This window comes from Saccopteryx bilineata, chromosome 2, assembly GCF_036850765.1.
Source record: "Saccopteryx bilineata isolate mSacBil1 chromosome 2, mSacBil1_pri_phased_curated, whole genome shotgun sequence".
In the NCBI taxonomy this organism is placed as follows: domain Eukaryota; kingdom Metazoa; phylum Chordata; class Mammalia; order Chiroptera; family Emballonuridae; genus Saccopteryx; species Saccopteryx bilineata.
The window spans coordinates 111,825,164-111,842,261 of record NC_089491.1 but is presented as its reverse complement, the minus strand read 5'-3'; the positions used below and the strand labels follow the sequence as shown (position 1 = coordinate 111,842,261).

General features: G+C 39.4%; 1 protein-coding gene and 1 pseudogene across 5 annotated transcripts in view; one reads left to right on the top strand and one right to left on the bottom strand.

Moving 5' to 3' along the window:
* OSBPL8 (oxysterol binding protein like 8) overlaps positions 1–16,264 on the bottom strand; it is a 168,017-nt gene extending 151,753 nt beyond the window's left edge. For 4 of the 5 annotated variants that reach the window (XM_066257618.1, XM_066257621.1, XM_066257623.1 and 1 more), the window contains exon 1: positions 15,934–16,264. The gene's annotated coding sequence lies outside the window, so the exon portion shown is untranslated. Of the gene's footprint in view, positions 1–15,470; positions 15,577–15,933 lie in introns of all 5 variants that reach the window. The other variant, XM_066257619.1, reaches the window with a different exon arrangement.
* Positions 6,807–6,894, top strand: LOC136327619 (small nucleolar RNA U13; annotated as a pseudogene).
* Positions 16,265–17,098: the final 834 nt, after the last annotated feature.

Below are 17,098 nucleotides of genomic sequence, written 5' to 3'. Positions count from 1 at the left end.
CACTGGTACCTTAATTTCACCACAACCTAAGGGATCTCTGAGCATCTGCTCTGGTCATCTCCAAACCATTCTTTACACAGCATCCAGAGTGATCATTCTAAACTTGATCATTTCATGATCCCTTATTTAAAACAGTCTAATGGTTTCCAAGGCATCTTAAGACATAAAACAGAAACCTTACCATGGTTTACCAAGCCTTGCATAACACAATCTTTGCCTATTGCACCACATGCTACCATTCTCTCTTTTTTTTTTTTTTACACTCCAGCCACAGTGAACTCTTTCAGTTTCTAGCAAAAAGCCAAGTTGTTTGCTATTCCAAGATATTTAAACAAGATGTGCTGCCAGAAATATGCTTTTTCCTCAGCTCAAGTCATCCTCTTTGCCTCCTCTCCCCCACTAGGTCAGCAAATTCTTCTAATCACCTTATAGTTCTTCTTAGCACTTTCCATAATGGTGATTACACAATGCATTGTGCAATTAGCAGTTTACTCGCTGTTCCTCACCCTTCTCACAAACACAAGCTCAAAGCCACACGTCTATCTAGCTCCCACAGAATTTTCAGCCCCTTGCATAGTGACTTTCTTGCGCTCAAATAATCTGTTGAATTAAATACCTGTATGGTAACATTAAATCATTTTGAAACCTCAAAAAGAAAGGTATTATTAAAAAAGGACTAGAACTTTTGTTTAGTATTCTTTAATACTTACAAATGAGGAAGCTTCATTAGACTCCACCATCTGGGAGTTTAAATCAAGAAAAATAATATCTTAAAAAGATAAAATAAAATCTTCCTATCACAAACTCCTCTGCAACAAGATATATAGGTATATTACTATTTATTATCTGCACCAATAGAGCACATCACTAACATTCAAAAGCCATTCAATAGTAAATATGTAAAGCAGCCTAAGATAAATTTTGCAAAAAAAAAAATTACTTGTAAACCGGCATCAAAGAGAACACCAAGGCTTAGCAACAGAAATGGTTGTAGATCATGCTAGGAAACAAACAGGGTAGCTGCCTGGGTTTACACCTAAGCATGAATAACCACAACCACAAACTACATAATAAATATGAATATAACCAGGAGCTAAATTGTATAGTATGCATATAACTAAGAATTAAATCATTACGTAAAACATGCTCTACAAATTCTCATCTCCTTTAAAAACAAATACCTGCCATTTATAATTCATTCACCAACTCTTTTTCTCTACAGTGCAAGCTAACTTAGCAGAGTACTGGCCTAAGTGGATAACTATCTTAAGATGTAATTTTAACTAATATAGCAGAATTTCCATATATGTAAGTAAAGGTTATCTTCAGTCAGAGTAGTCGTTTTAGACACCATTTCAAGCTGTCACCACACAAAACAATTTTGGAACTCCTACTTTCTAATCACTTTCTTAGCTACCATATGTGTTTCATCCCTTTGGTTATTTACTGCTTAGTTTTTAACTAAAAATGGCATTTCTCATCTTGATCCTTAATTTTATGTATGAGAATCAGTTCAGAATACTTTTCATTTTTTGTGAATAACAAACTCTAGGTTAAAACAATGAAGCTGAAGGTACTAAAGAAATAACAAAGGAATCATTCCAAAAGTGTTTTTGAACTAAAGTGACATTACTGAAATAAATTCAAGCTAACTTGGAACACAGCAATCAACTCTTAGATACATAAATTCTAGTATGTTTATTTAAAAACTGGTCGCATTTCTTCTACTTTGGGCACAACTCATAGCCCTGACTGTTGATTTTCTTGAATAGCAGCTCCTGTAATGTCAAGCACATTTACTAAAAACTACAGACTAAGAAATGGAACAAGTTTTAAGACTAAAATCTGGTAGTCCACTCTATCAGCATGGCTTGGGAGATCGTATGTATACTAAACAGAGCATGGCTGAGGTTCAACTTCTTGCTTGGCCTCTTTGTAGCTACATGACTGAGCATGTTACTTGAACATGTAGTCTGTACGACATGAATAAGTCCAGCTCTAAAATGGGAATTATACTATCTATTTCAGAGCAATTATAAGGATCATATTATATAAAATATTATCTTATTGGAATTCTAGCCCCTAACACCTTCAAGGAATCCTTAAAAGAACCTAAGAGGTTATTGTTCCAAACTCACCATTTTACTAAGACCCACAGAGACCAAATGTTTGGCAAGGTCACAGTTACTTAATAGGAAAGACAGTAGTTCTGGCAGGTTCCTTATTTTCCCAGTTTATCTGTTTACTAAATCCACTGGTGTTTGTAATTCCAGGTTGCACAAGCCTGTGAACAGAGAGTCTCAAAATGGGTTTCTGAGACAGTAATAAATCAAGGACACTTAAGGACAGTATTAGCGAATTTGATACTGGCAATCTATAGTAACAATCTAGTCCTATATATTCAATGTCTCCCATGGATTTCAAGTCTTTTTTGAAGTTAGGTATTTTAATTAACAGCTAAAACTATCTGATTCTGCATAAATTTTCAGATTTCTTGAAAGATCCCTTTCTAAGGAAAATACAAACCATGTTTTAAATCAAGATATTAGGGGAAAAAATGAATGTTTCTCATTTATTAGTATGGTAACTGGTTATAATAAACCAAGAGTAACCCATTTTCCTACAGGTAAAATTCATATCCATACTTAAGCTGAGGGTTCTTTACTAAAGGATCAAAGCTTGAAATGCAAGGTCTCAAGTTAGTTCAAGACAATGTAAAGGAATTTTTCCCAAAAGCAATTTCTTCATACTTTAATACAGATAAAGAATGACTTTCTATATTGAACATGAAAGAAAAATGAATATCTGAGTGCCTCACTCTGACCTAGCTGTTTCTGGACTTTGAATTCTAGGTATAAATTACCACAGTGAAAGTACTCATCATCTTTAAATTATTGTGTAAGTAACCAAGACATAATTACACTTCTGTGTGCCAATTCAGAGAGGAGCTATGAGAACCAAAATAATTTTTAATACTTAAATTAAGAATGATTACCAAATATGAGAAACTATGGAGTTAACTCTTATTTTGAAAGACTGTTCCTAAAAGAAAGCTTATCAATATAACAAGAAAAATCTTAGAAAATACCAATCATACATTTTTTAGCTTAATTAAAATCACAATTTGTCTCATAGCCATAAAATGTATCACTAATTTCAACTTTTGAGTTTGAAGAGGCTAATTACTACTACTGTGAATTAAGAATCCCCAAATAAACAAGACCTTGCTAGTTAAATACTAAGTATGTTAAGTAATCAATCTCTTAAGTGAACCTGTTTTTACAGAGTACTTTTTTCACCAATAATAACAGGGTATTGTCTTTTCTTTCTTTCTTTCTTTCTTTTTTTAGCAAAAGAGACAAAGATAGGAACAGATGGACAGGAAGAGAGAGATGAGAGCATCAATTCTTCATTGTGGCACCTTACTTGTTCATTGATTGCTCTCTCATATGTGCCTTAACTGGGGGGCTTCAGCCAAGCCAGTGACCCCTTGCTCAAGCCAGCAACCTTGGACTCAAGCCAGTGACCTTGGGCTTCAAGCTAGCAATCATTAGGCTCAAGCCAGTGAGCATGGAGTCATGTCTATGATCCCAGGCTCAAGCCTGCAACCCTGAGCTCAAGTTGGTGAGCCTGTGTTCAAGCTGGATGAGCCTGCACTCAAGGGGCAACCTTGGGGTTTCGAACCAGGGCCTCTGTGTCCCAGGGCAATGCTCTACCCACTGCACCACTGCCTGATCAAGCCAGGGTACTGTTTTTTTAATTCCTACATCCTAATTATAAATTATTGGGAAAATAAAAATATAAACCCATCATTTCCCAAATAATCTTTTAAAAACAACCAAAGTATTACCAATAAATGCTGAAGATTCTATTTTAAAATTTCAGGAACAGTGAGAAAAAGTACCAATACTATGAACATAATAGGAGCAATAAAGGATACTGTAATGAGCCATGTCAGATATCAAGACAAGAGATATATGTAAGGGAAAATGCTTAGAATACATGAAAAAGGTAAAGCAAGAGACATATAACCACTATCTAATCCAATCTCTGGATTCTAAAATCAACAGTTTCACAGAATATAGAGAAAGTTTACAAAATAATCAGTGAATAGGTGTCAGCTGCATTAGGGAATATTTACAACTTTGACTTTCTCTATATTAGGCAAATAAAAAAATTTCTTAAGAGCCAATTTATTCTCTAAGCTTCTTTAAATTTCAAATAAGTACGTATTACATAGGTTCCATAATGTCTTATATAATCAGGCAAAATTTGGGGGTTTAAGTTTACCAAACACAACCCTTCCAGCAGGATTTCAACTTCAAAACAGTCAGCATTTTTAAAATATGGATTGTAAAAATTTCTGATTGCAGAAGAATTATAACTCCAACCACAAAAGATACACACGCCAGTAGTTGAAACCATAGCTATAGAAGAAAAAATGACAAAGTCTTATGAGAGAAGAACCAAACAAGATTAACAAGGAAATGCAACATTATTAGAAGAGGGGGGGGGAATAGATAAAATTTAAATATATTTTCCCAAGGTAATTTATAGGCAATAAATATGAAGCCTGAATATTCAAGAAAGGAGATGGGAAAAATAAAACAAAATAAGTTAAAGTTTAGAACAATGCTAGAAAACTTTTATGAATATAAAATGAAAAGAGGAGATGAAAATTATGGCCTTTAATTAACTAGCTAGAAAATCCAAGCTCAAAATTTAAAGCACCAAAGATTATAAGGCAGAAAAGAAGAAAAATTCAGCTTGGACCCAAGGTTGCTGGCTCAAGCAAGGGGTTACTCGGTCTACTGAAGGCCCATGGTCAAGGCACATATGAGAAAGCAATCAATGAACAACTAAGGTTTGCAACGTGCAACAAAAACTAATAATTGATGCTTCTCATCTCTCTCCGTTCCTGTCTGTCTGTCCCTACCTATCCCTCTCTCTGACTCTCTCTGTCTCTGTTAAAAAAAAAAAAGAAAAATTAAGAGAAATATATCAATAGTTAATTAGCCAAAGTAGTTATAACTATAAATGCAGAGAAGTAAAGAAAAAAGAGTAACACCTCACCTACCTGGACACAATTAAGAAACAGAAAATAAGACTTCTAAATAATCAAAGTGTCACAAGAGCCATGATTTGAAAAGTGACATGCCATTCATTCTCTAGACCAAAGACACTACTTCATGCACAATTCTAAATGGTCTCATTTAGTTTTCAAGCATCAAACTAGAAATGGCAAGTGAATCATAATGACATGTATGAGTTGTGTTAGATGACAACAGAAGAGCAAACAGGAAAACTAAAAAGCAAACAAGAACTCAGAAGTATACAAGTTTTAGGGCCAGTTGGCATAAAGATACAAACATGTATACAAATCAATAGTGAAGAAACATCACTATATTTTAACACAGTATTGTGATCACAATTTCTATGAAGAAACCTGCATTAATAAAAAAAAATTCATTAGTTCTGTACTTTGTTTAAAAAGGCAGGAAAGGACTCCAATAAAAGACAGTGGACTAAATATAAATTTTCCTGCCAGTTATTCCAGATATCCCATTGCAATAAAAACAATTCATACAGAAAGAAATAAAACCACAAGAGCAAAGAAAGTAAAATTGGGGATAAGGGTAGAAAGGAATTCAACATATTTCTGAAAGATGAAAGTAAATATGAGATTAATTGATACATCAAGCAGAGAAAACCACAGCCTCCTTATACCTTTCAAGAGTGATGCAAAACGACGGCAACCCACATGTCTGACAAAACCCCAGAGAAGCATGATTACAAAGTATACGATAAAGCAAAGGGTGGGAATAGTGGGGCTAAAAATAAAAGAGTTAAATATTACTTGACTGACTGTAAAATGGACAACTACATTTCCCATCCTGATTTCTAAGCAGCATCTAAAAGAAAGTGAATGACTGATTACCTAGGGAACCATAACTACTGATGCTGGGACAGAGTAATCTGTCTCATCTGGCATTTAGAGGACCCACAGTCTAGAACAGGGGTCCCCAAACTTTTTACACAGGGGGCCAGTTCACTGTCCCTCAGACCATTGGAGGGCCAGACTATAAAAAAAAAACTATGAACAAATCCCTATGCACACTGCGCAGATCTTATTTTAAAGTAAAAAACAAAACAAAACGGGAACAAATACAATATTTAAAATAAAGAACAAGTAAATTTAAATCAACCAACTGACCAGTATTTCAATGGGAACTATGTTCCTCTCACTGACCACCAATGAAAGAGGTGCCCCTTCAGGAAGTGCGGCGGGGGCCGGATAAATGGCCTCAGGGGGCCGCATGTGGCCCGCGGGCCGTAGTTTGGGGACCCCTGGTCTAGAAGCTAGCTACCCTCTCTCTTACCCTAAAGCAGTGGTTCTCAACCTGTGGGTTGCGACCCCTGTGGGGTCGCCTAAAGCCATCGGAAAATACATAATGCATATCAGGTATTTACATTCCGAATCATAACTGTAGCAAAATTACAGTTATGAAGTACCACCAAAATTATTTTTTGGCTTGGGGTCACCACAACATCAGGAACTGTATTGCGGGGTCACGGCATTAGAAAGGTTGAGAACCACTGCCCTAAAGCAATGCTTGCCAGTAGACAGGCCCTACCCTCTACTGTCCTGTCCCCTAAGTGTTATGGTCAGAATTCCTACTCAAAGGAAAAACCTAATGGGGAAAACAGTCCAAGAAACAAGTGAAATGGGGCTGACCCAGACCAGAAACCTAGTCCTTTTTTTTTTTTTTTGAAACATGAATAGAAAACCAAGAATTACCAAGCAGATCCTCTTATAGTTCATGAGTGTGATGATTGAGTGTGATGTGCATCCCTCAAACCTTGTTACAACGTCAGCACATTACCCATATAATGAGGGGAAAAAAATCACCATGCACATAAGGACTCGACATGAAAAAGAATGACTATAAAAACAATCATAATAACTGACCAGACAAGAAAAGGAGACAATTGAGGAAACACAAGAACATGAAGGGAAGTAAATATCAAAGACATAATAGAAGAGAATTTCCTAGAGTTGAAGAAGAATCTGATTCAAATAAAGGCAACCGAGTGCCTAGAACAAATGATCAAAACAAAAACAACCTATACACCTTACTATGACTTTGGAGCAGAAATATAAAATGGAGAAGACCCTAAAAGCCTTCAGACAAAATAAAGAATAAAGTATCTTAAAAGGATAGTGAATTAGATGACATATATCTTCTATTGATATTAAGCATGCCTGAATGGCAGAAAACAACCAAGCAATCCTTTCAGAATTCTAAAGAAAAATTAGTTGCAACCTACGGTATTGTACCCAGCCAATCTATCAATCTAATGGGAACACAGAATGAGCACATTTTACAAATAAAAGTTTGCCTTTCAGCCTGACCAGGCAGTGGTGCAGTGGATAGAGTGTTGGCCTGGGACACTGAGGACCCAGGTTCAAAATCCCAAGGTCACCAGCTTGAGCATGGGCTCACCAGCTTGAGTGCGGGCTGCTGGTTTGAGCGTGGGATCATAGAAATGATCCCATGGTTGCTGACTTGAGCAAGGGGTAAGTGGCTTGGCTGGAGCCCCCCAATCAAAGCACATAAAAGAAAGCAATCAATGAACAACTAAGGTGCTGCAACTATGAGCTGATGCTTATCTCTCTCTCTCTCTTCCCGTCTGTCCCTCTCTCTCTCACTAAAAAATGTTTGCCTTTCAAACACACTTTTTTAGGAAGTTACTTAGAGATGTACTCCAGAAAGATAAATTACATTAAAAAAAAAGAGCTATAATAAAATTGACCCAATGAGTACAGTGAAAGAAAGTTTCAGAAAGAGACCTAAAAGTTGACTAGTAAAAACTGAGGCAGAAACACAGGCAATTCCAAATAATTGGAGCACAGTGCAGGAGAGACTGAGACTAGGATAAAGGCACATAGTACAAGAAAAGAGAGCAGTGAGAAACACTAAAAAAACAGAAAGCCATGTCCAATTTTTTTTAAATTCAATGGCTAGATTTTTAGTAATTGATAACATAAATAAAACAAAATCCACTGGACACTGATGTTATCAAAATTTTCCTCCAATGGCCCAAGGCTGCTTAATACAATCTATAGAAAAGAAATAATAATCTAAGCATACTAACCGGCCCAGCATTAAATAACATTTGCATAGTCACAATATCAAAACTATTTACTGGTTTTCATCATTTAGAGGGACTCTATGGACATGCCATCTGGGATTATTTGGGTGGAAGGGGGAGAGGAATATGTTTAGGCAATAAGAAATATAGCTACCAGTTCAGAAGAAAAAGAAAAGAAAGAAAAAAATGGAAAATATAGATTTCTAAAGTAATAAATTAACAGACATGTGGATCAACATTTATTAGAAACTAGTGTTTCATAAAAACAACATAACTTTCTCTGTTGCATATCCATAAATAAACCACCCCCATGAACTCCACCCATATCCTAAGAGGAGAATAAGTCCTTAAATTAAAGATAAGTTCCTTTCAGTTTAAAATATTTTCAGGTTAACTCCATTTTTAAGGCAGTAGTTCTCTACTAGGGGGCGAATTTGTTCTCCAGAGGACATTTGCAATGTCTGGAGACATTTTTGGTTGTATAATTCCAGAATATGATACTAGCATCTAATGAGTAAAGAATGAGGATACTGCTATACATTCCACAATGCGCATGCTATAGTCACAACAAACAATTATCTAGCCCTAAATGTCAACAGTGCCAAGCTGAGAAACCCTGCTGTAAAGAAACTCTTCAGACTTTTATAAAAAATTGTTGTGGTTCCTCTATGCTCCTCATTCTTATGATGGTATGTGGGCATAGAAAAAAGCTTTTGTGGGCAAAAGGTGTTATGACTGATTTAAATGCAGAGCCATGGACTGCTCTCTGGCTCTTCACAGGCCTCTGAGGTTTGGCCAACAGCCCTCAGAGTCACAATGGCACACGCTGATGCACATGTTGGAAGAAGAGTATCCAGTGGACCTCTTAATTTGGACCCACCTCAGCTCCAGTTGGTATGAATACCCTTCAGGTCTCAATAACTTCCTCTATACAGCCCATGCTTATAGTTAAGGCAACGCTACCTGCATAACAAATAAACCCCAAATTTTCAGTCACCTCACACAGTTAAAATTCCTCGTTAAAATTACAGTCTGATAAGGTGCTTCTGTTTGGTGCACAGCTTTCTCCCACATGGTAATTTAAGACTCTAGATCCTCCCAACCTCATGGCTCTACCTCCTCATAAGAGCCCCAGCCTCTGTATCGGGTCTTTGGATGGAAAAAGAGAAAGTAGAGGAAGAACACCTGCTTTTCAGTCACCTCAACCCAGAAGTTACAACATATTTCCGTTCACATTCCAATCGCAAAAACCAGTCACACAGCCCTACCTCAATGCAGGAAGGGAGGATGGGGTGAAGGTGAAAATGATGAAGAAATGCGTTCCTGGCTGAGCAACCACTTCCCAGTGGGAAATATACTACAAGAGGGAGCACAAACTAGGTTGGACATTTAGCTTAATCTGCCAAAACTGCCTTCTCACAAACTCTTTTGCATGGTCCCTCCTCTCACAGTAGAAGCCTCATAATAGGCTTGCTGGCTCTCTGCTAACTTCTATTTCCTTTCACTGCAATATGTAAGAATTTCCAGATGTCTTTCATACCACATAAGAACCACGGAAAACTCACAGGATGCACCTCTGGGCCTCACTGACTAAATACACCATTTTCTTCACCTGCAGCCAGCACAGGGCCAGGGCAATAAGCTAGTACATGGCTGCGCAGGTTCTGAATTTAAGCAGTCAGGTTCCAGAGCCTGTCTCCCTATTCTTCTAAAATAACAGGTAGCAAGACACCCTTTCCATGATCATCAGTGAATATAAAGTATCCACATCTTGTAAAACAGCCTAGCAACTATTACAAACTCCCTACTGTGATACATAGCACTGTTTTTCCTTACTTCTGGATTGCTAATCTTAAATTTTATAGTAAAAAAAAATAGGCAAAATTATACAGGAAGCCAGGGGTCCCCAAACTACAGCCCGTGGGCCGCATGCAGCCCCCTGAGGCCATTTATCCGGCCCCCGCCACAAAAGTTTGGGGACCCCTGCAGTAAGCAAAGCTAGTCTTCAGAAATCCCTCACTTTCCTCTCCACTTGAACAATGTACCTATGCTTTCGTGTCCAAGGCATTCTACTTCTTTACTCTAACCCAGTGGTAATGTTACTTAGACTGGACTGCTCTCTCCCCAGATCCACCATTTCCTCAAAACATACCTACACATACCTACACAGATTTCATGATTTCCACAGGGCCCTGAGCCTTCTTTGTTAGGTATTATATAAACTGATAAACTACTTCTGCTAATACGTGACATTTGGCAGCCAAAAACAAGTGATTTTAGTGGTAGAAAATTCAGCAGGTATCAACTGGTCATGGAAAAAAAGGATATATTTCAATTACATATATTGTGTCCCTCAAATATACTACATAAAAACCATCCATACCAATTCTGTGCATATCTTATTCTTTTAAAAAAAATTAACTATGAATTCTAAAAATTGAACAAGTTACCTTCAAATACTGTACCTACCATGTTCTTATATTTCCAGTATAGCCTGTAATTTCCTAGTGAGAATATGGTAACTGAACAGATAATAAAGAATTACCTGACTTACTGTATTTTTTAAAATTAACAAAAAACAGGATGTCAGTCAAATATACAAAAATTGGGGGGGGGGGAAATCAAGGCTATACATTAACTTATTGCAAAGTGTATTTTCATCAGATCATAGTCAAAACAGACTCACAAATATCACAAGGTCAAGACCTCTGTTATAAGGGGCAAATGTAAATAAACTATACAAGGCGGTATAATTCAGTGGTTAAAAGGGAAGGCTCTGAAGTCAAAGTTCTTATTAAACTTCAAATTCAAATCCTTTTGATAGGCTTAACCTCCCAGTGACTCAGTTTAGTTCAAATCCTGGTGCTACTACCTACAAGCTCTCTGTGCCTGGTATTTTAAAAGAACAACAAAATAGCCTGATTTTGGGGGGTTGTTATGAGGAATAAATATGTTAAGATATGTCAAAGTACTTTTAAAATGGCACACAGGTTAGCAGTCCAAACATTAGCTATTGTTATGATGATAATTAATCACTACTACTAAGACACCATTAAAAGCTATAGCAATCTCCCTCTGAATCTAAGTTTTTAAGAACGCTAAAGCAAAATGTTTCTCCTCTTATTCTGAAAAGTCTGCAAGCTCTAAAACCATTTCTTTTTTTTCAGTCCTTTGTGAATATGGAAGATGACTGGCTTCTGTACCATTTGAAGACTCAAGATCCTTTCCCCTCTAACTACTAAACAAAGGACAGACTGCTCTATGGATTATAGACAAAGTATAATGAAATTTTCAGATTCACTAAATAACAAACAGCTCTGGAACAAAGAACTTAGATAAGAAATGATGCAGAAGTCTACTAGCCTGCTCAAAGAATACTGAGTTCTAAAATAAAGCACAATCACTTAGATCACTAGAACATTAGGAGGATATTTTTGGTAATTTTTCTCCTTTTTCTTTTCTATTGATTTGATGGGGGGGGGAGGAAAAGAGAGAAAGGGAGGGGGTAGGGGAAGAGAGAGAGGCAGAGAAGCATCAACTCATGTTCCACTTAGTTGTTCCATTAAGTTGTGTACTCATTGGTTGCTTCTCACGGTTCCTGACTGGGCATCGAACCAGTAACCTCACTCATGGAGATGACGCTCTATCCACTATGCCACTGGGCCAGGGCCAGCAACTTTTCTTCTTTTTTATTTTTTGTTTTTTGGGTTGTTTTTTTTTTTGTATTTTTCTGAAGTTGGAAACGGGGAGGCAGTCAGACTCCCGCATGCGCCCCACCGGGATCCACTAGGCACGCACACCAGGGGGTGATGCTCTGCCCATCTGGGGCATCGCTCTGTTGCAACCAGAGCCATTCTAGCACCTGAGGCAAAGGCCACAGAGCCATCCTCAGCGCACAGGCCAACTGTGCTCCAATGGGGCCTTGGCTGTGGGAGGGAAAGAGAGAGACAGAGAGGAAGGAGAGGGGGAGGGGTGGAGAAGCAGATGGGCGCTTCTCCTGTGTGCCCTGGCCGGGAATTGAACCCGAGACTCCCGCACACCAGGCCGACGCTCTACCACTGAGCCAACCGGCCAGGGCCAATTTTTCTTAATAGGAGAAAAATTCTGTTTCTATACAACAGTGCGTAGACAGATGGCATGATAGGTAAGAGCAGTATCTTAAAAAACATATTCTATTTAGAAGAAAAGCCTAAAGGCTCAGATTTTCAGCCATATATATTCCTTAGTTGAAACTTTAAAAAATCTGAGGCATCTACCACTCTTTGTGTTAATATTAAGAAGTAACACAAGCCTCATTTCTATCAGAAAACAGATCGCTTGACTGAAAGAAAACGAAGTATCTAAAATTTTGTTACTGATAAAATAAATGTAATACATCAGTCACCTCAAAGGTCAAGTAAACATATATAGAATGTCTTGATAAATATACTAAAATATTCTTTAAAGATCTAAAGGCAAAGAAATGTTTTAAATAAAATAATATTTGTAGATTTCTCCTTTGTGTTAATTACTGAGGTAGGCGCTTTCATATACATTATGTAACTTCATTCTCCCAAAAACTCATATGGGATAGGGATTATAATCCTCCTTTTACGAAGGAGAAACTAAGGTCCAATGATTTGCCCAAGGACACTTACTTGTATAAGATATAATCAGAAATTCAATTCAAATTTTCTGATCCCCAGGTCAAGTCTCTTGCTTTCACTACACCATTGTCATTTATTTACAAAACTCAAGTACTCTTAAGTCTTAGCTCTTACAAAGTACGCCAATCTTCTTATCTGGGAAAGGCAACAGTTGTGAGAAGAAAAATTCTTCATGTTACCAGAAATGACTCACTGTGCTTAATCTGATGTGACTACCAAATCAGATTCCAATGCTCTGGTTCATGTTGTCACTATACCCTCTTAGAAAACTTGCTCATGTTGTCACTATACCCCCTTGAAAACTTGCTTATCTTCAGATGTACTGCTCTTGGCAAGACCTAACTCAAAAATCATCTCCAAGTGAATTTTCCTAGTTAAATAACCTGCTCCCCTCCTCCTAAGCCAACGTCCTTCTTATACCTCACTGCTTGTTTCCACTTCAGACTGTATTATCACATACTCCTCTTGGTTCTCCAATCATATATCTTGAACTACATTTTTTCATTCAATAACTATTAAGCATTTTTAGGGTCAATGGTGAACAAAATCGACAGTCCTTGTTATCATGGAGAGATTACACTGTTTGCAACTTTAACAAAGGAAAAATAACATAGGTATAAGGGTAGAAAGTTCTAGAACAAAGATTCCTTCCTTACAAGGTCTCTAAAGAAAGCATGCAAACTTGATAACGTTTTTTAGGGAGGAAAAATCTCTCCTATTCTGTCTTCCAGATGAGACCTTCAACTTCATGTCTTTATTAAGATAGATGAGGGGATGAGGACCAAGGTAGAAGAAAGGAGAGATCCAAAATCTCTCAGGGGTTCCCCACATACTGACATGAAATATTCACACTATAGTCCAGATATCTCTTTCTGTGTCCCATCTACAAGGAAACTATAGTTCAGCCACAATTGCTACAATCAAGCACCTCTATCAATCTCCTTGCACACAGACACCTTCATCAATAAAGTATTCAGAGGCTTATGCAACTTGTGTTTATGATTTATATGTAGGTCATATTCCTAAAATTAAGGTAAGGTTTATGTCTTCTACTTTTGAATCCGCCAATGCTCAGATCATTGCTACAAATGTATTCAGCTTTAGATATTATAATATAAATATTAAAATTTAATACTTCAGGTATTGCTATAAGAATTTCCAAAATAATCTTAGAAAGCTACATTTAAGTATCAATTTTTTAATCAATACAAGTAACCTGCTCTCAAAGGATGATTTACAAACAAGCCAAATGTAAATGTACTAAGAGCAATCCCAAGTTAAAGAAATTCTGCGAACTGTCCTTTAAAAATGATTCTTTTGTAATGCAGATTTTGTAAATTCATATTTTATCACTTTTTTCTTAAAACAAATTAAAATATAACATTACACAGAAGTATATATTTCTTATTTTTTTTAATGGCTTAGGTGCATTTTATTAGTTTCTTTAGAATTATAGATTTCTCCCAAAGTATACTTTAAGGGTTTTCAATTCAAAATGAGCCCAAAAACTAGATATCATCAAATTTCTAAGTGCCATAAATGTGTTCTAAGGAACATATTTGATTGCCTTTAAAATGTAGTAACGTTCTCACTGAAAAATACAGCATCGTTTCACTGATCACAAGTACAATAAATATAATGATTCATGAAACAAATAAGCCATGACCACTTTTAATTAAGCAGGCATTTCTAAGCCACCTGTGTACAATGTATTGTGGCTCAAACGGTTCACATGGAATTTGACCGCAAGGACCTAATCTCCATAATTAAAGACCTAAAAGGTAGTTCTTATGTTTCATCTATTCCCTTTTCCAGTATTCTGAGCAAGCATGGTGTAGTCATTCCATACATGGTTGCTAGAAAAAAAAAAAGAGGTAACAAATATTTAAAATTAGTTATACTTTCAGTACAGGATAAACTGCATGCCCTTACTCTTCCTTCCCCAACCTGTTTTTACAAAACTAATGTGATCTTAGTAATTTCATTGCAGTACAGGTCCTAGCAAGCACAGAAATTGACCACAATCTCTCAGTGTGATCAGTTTACATGTTGTTTGTTGGGATGCAGAAACTCTAACAAGCAATTCACCCATGTCCTTCCACAATCCTTGCTCTCCCAGGAATTCTAAAAAAAGTAAAACAAAACATAAAACCCCACACGGTTTAAAAGGATTATTTTAAAAGACATACAGAGGCACTAATTTGAGGCTAGTATCAGGGTAAGTTAATTTAAAACACTAATAACCCTACATACACAAGGCATTCTAATACTGTTCAGATGTCATTTAAGTATTCCAGCATCAGATAGGCAAAAACTTCATTAAATTATGTATTTAAGGCAAATATGCTTATATCATCGGTTTAAGAAGTTTTCTCATCTGTTTAAATAGGAGCCTAAATTACCTATTATTTCAGACAGCATATATGTAAAATGAAATTAGGTACTTTCCCCAGCAGTGAAGTCTCTTATAAAGAGTGTTAAATGACTTTTGTGAATGGAAAATCTGCATATACAGTTGCTTCGCCTCAGCCGGTCTTGAGTGGGTGTCTCAATGAACCAAAAGCACATGACATATGTGAAGCTCCTTGGACTCTGATTCCACTCTTTAGAATGGGCTTTGAAACAAACTTTAAATGCAAAAGTACAGCAAAGGCTTCGCCTTCTTCTTACGTTACAATCAGGCCACAGGAACTGAGGTTTCGAGGCGCAACACCGTGTCACTCGGCTCTGCCAGGGCGGGTGCGGTCTGCAGCGCGCGGCTCAGCCTCCACCCGGGCTGTCACAGGAAAACCGAGCCTCGCCTTAACCGCAGCGAGTGACAGCGCCAGCTCTCCCGGGCGCAGGGGCTTCAGGCGCGACCCTCGGGCGGCCAAATGCTCGTACCTCCCCCCAGCCGCGCTGTGGCTTTGTACGACTGCGGATGCACCTCCGGAGGGCCCCCAAACACTCCAGCCCCGCCAGCCTTTGGAGTCCCCCATTCCCAAAGGGGACAAAGGAGCCGAAGAGGAACTCCCCGACGCGGGGTGCCCGGAGTCTCCGCCGGCCCGCGCTCAGAACGTGAGTGTGTGCGGGTGCAGTCATCGTAGGGGTGCGAACCCACCGCCCCCAGCTCGGGGACCGGCGCGACACTCACCGGTGCGGGGCCCCCGGAATGGCGGGGTGCGGGGGGCCGGCTCTTCTGGGGCCCTGCACGCGTCCGGTCCCACCTCAACTTCTCTCGGCCGCTGTCGCGGCGGCAGCTGAGAGGAGAGCCCGGACGAGGGCTGTTTCTCCCCGCGACGGAGGCGCTACCGGCTCGACTGTCCGGAGGGCGGCAACTCCGCCCCGCAGTCCACCGGCCGGGCCGAGACCCCACTTTCCTTCGTCCACGGGGTACCGGCGGCGGCTGCTGCCGCGGCCAAAGCTAGCGTTGCAACCGCTGGGCTGCCGCTACCACGACCGCCCGACCCAGAGCGCGTCGCGGCCTAATGTTGTCATCGGCCGTGTCGCCGCCTCTCTGGGCACCCAGAGCCGCCGAGATCCTTCACATTCGAGCGCCCTCCCCATCCCAGCCCCGCCCCGCGGCGCGCGGGCCGGGCCGCGCCTCCGCGTCACGTGACTGTTCGGGGCGGAGCCGAGAGGACTACCCTGCGGGCGGGAGGCTGCCGCGCCCGAGCGACCCGCAGCACCTTGTTCTGCCGGAGTCTTATCGGTACGGCGTCGCCTCCACACACACGCGGGCAGCCGCCGGGTGCGCGCCCACCGCCTCCCGCCCCATCTTGTGACTCGTTGAGCGAGGCCTTCTGGACTGGTCGTACCGGGTCCTGCCCAATCTCGGAAGATGGCACGTTAGAGCGCTCTGCCCCGGGCCCCGGGGCCCACGCTCGCTCTCGGCTCGGTCGCCAGGCCGCCTCCCCAGCCGTGGGCTCAACTCAAGTTTCAGCCAAGCAGAGGGAGAAGAAGGGCCTCGTGGGGTCCGGCTGGAAAAGCAGTCGTTGCTTGTCCCTCTGTCTAGCAGCGCGTTCAGTGTGGCGTTTAACTGACTGTTTTCTTCATTAGAGCTTTTTATTTTTAAGGAGGAGATGGTGCTTTTCAGTCAGACAGGGATGAAAATAGCCCTGGCAGACTTATTTTTGTTCCCAGTTGTCTTCAGGATCCTTCGTGCCAGTTTTACACTCATTAAGTTTTACAATGTGTTAGGTTGGTGGCAGTTTAAAACTTGGCAGGTCCTTCCATTTTAAAAATAAAGCCGAAAATTCTTGATTTAATTAACTTTTAGACATAGCCTTTTGTCTCCTTTTTTAACCATTTTCGGAAGA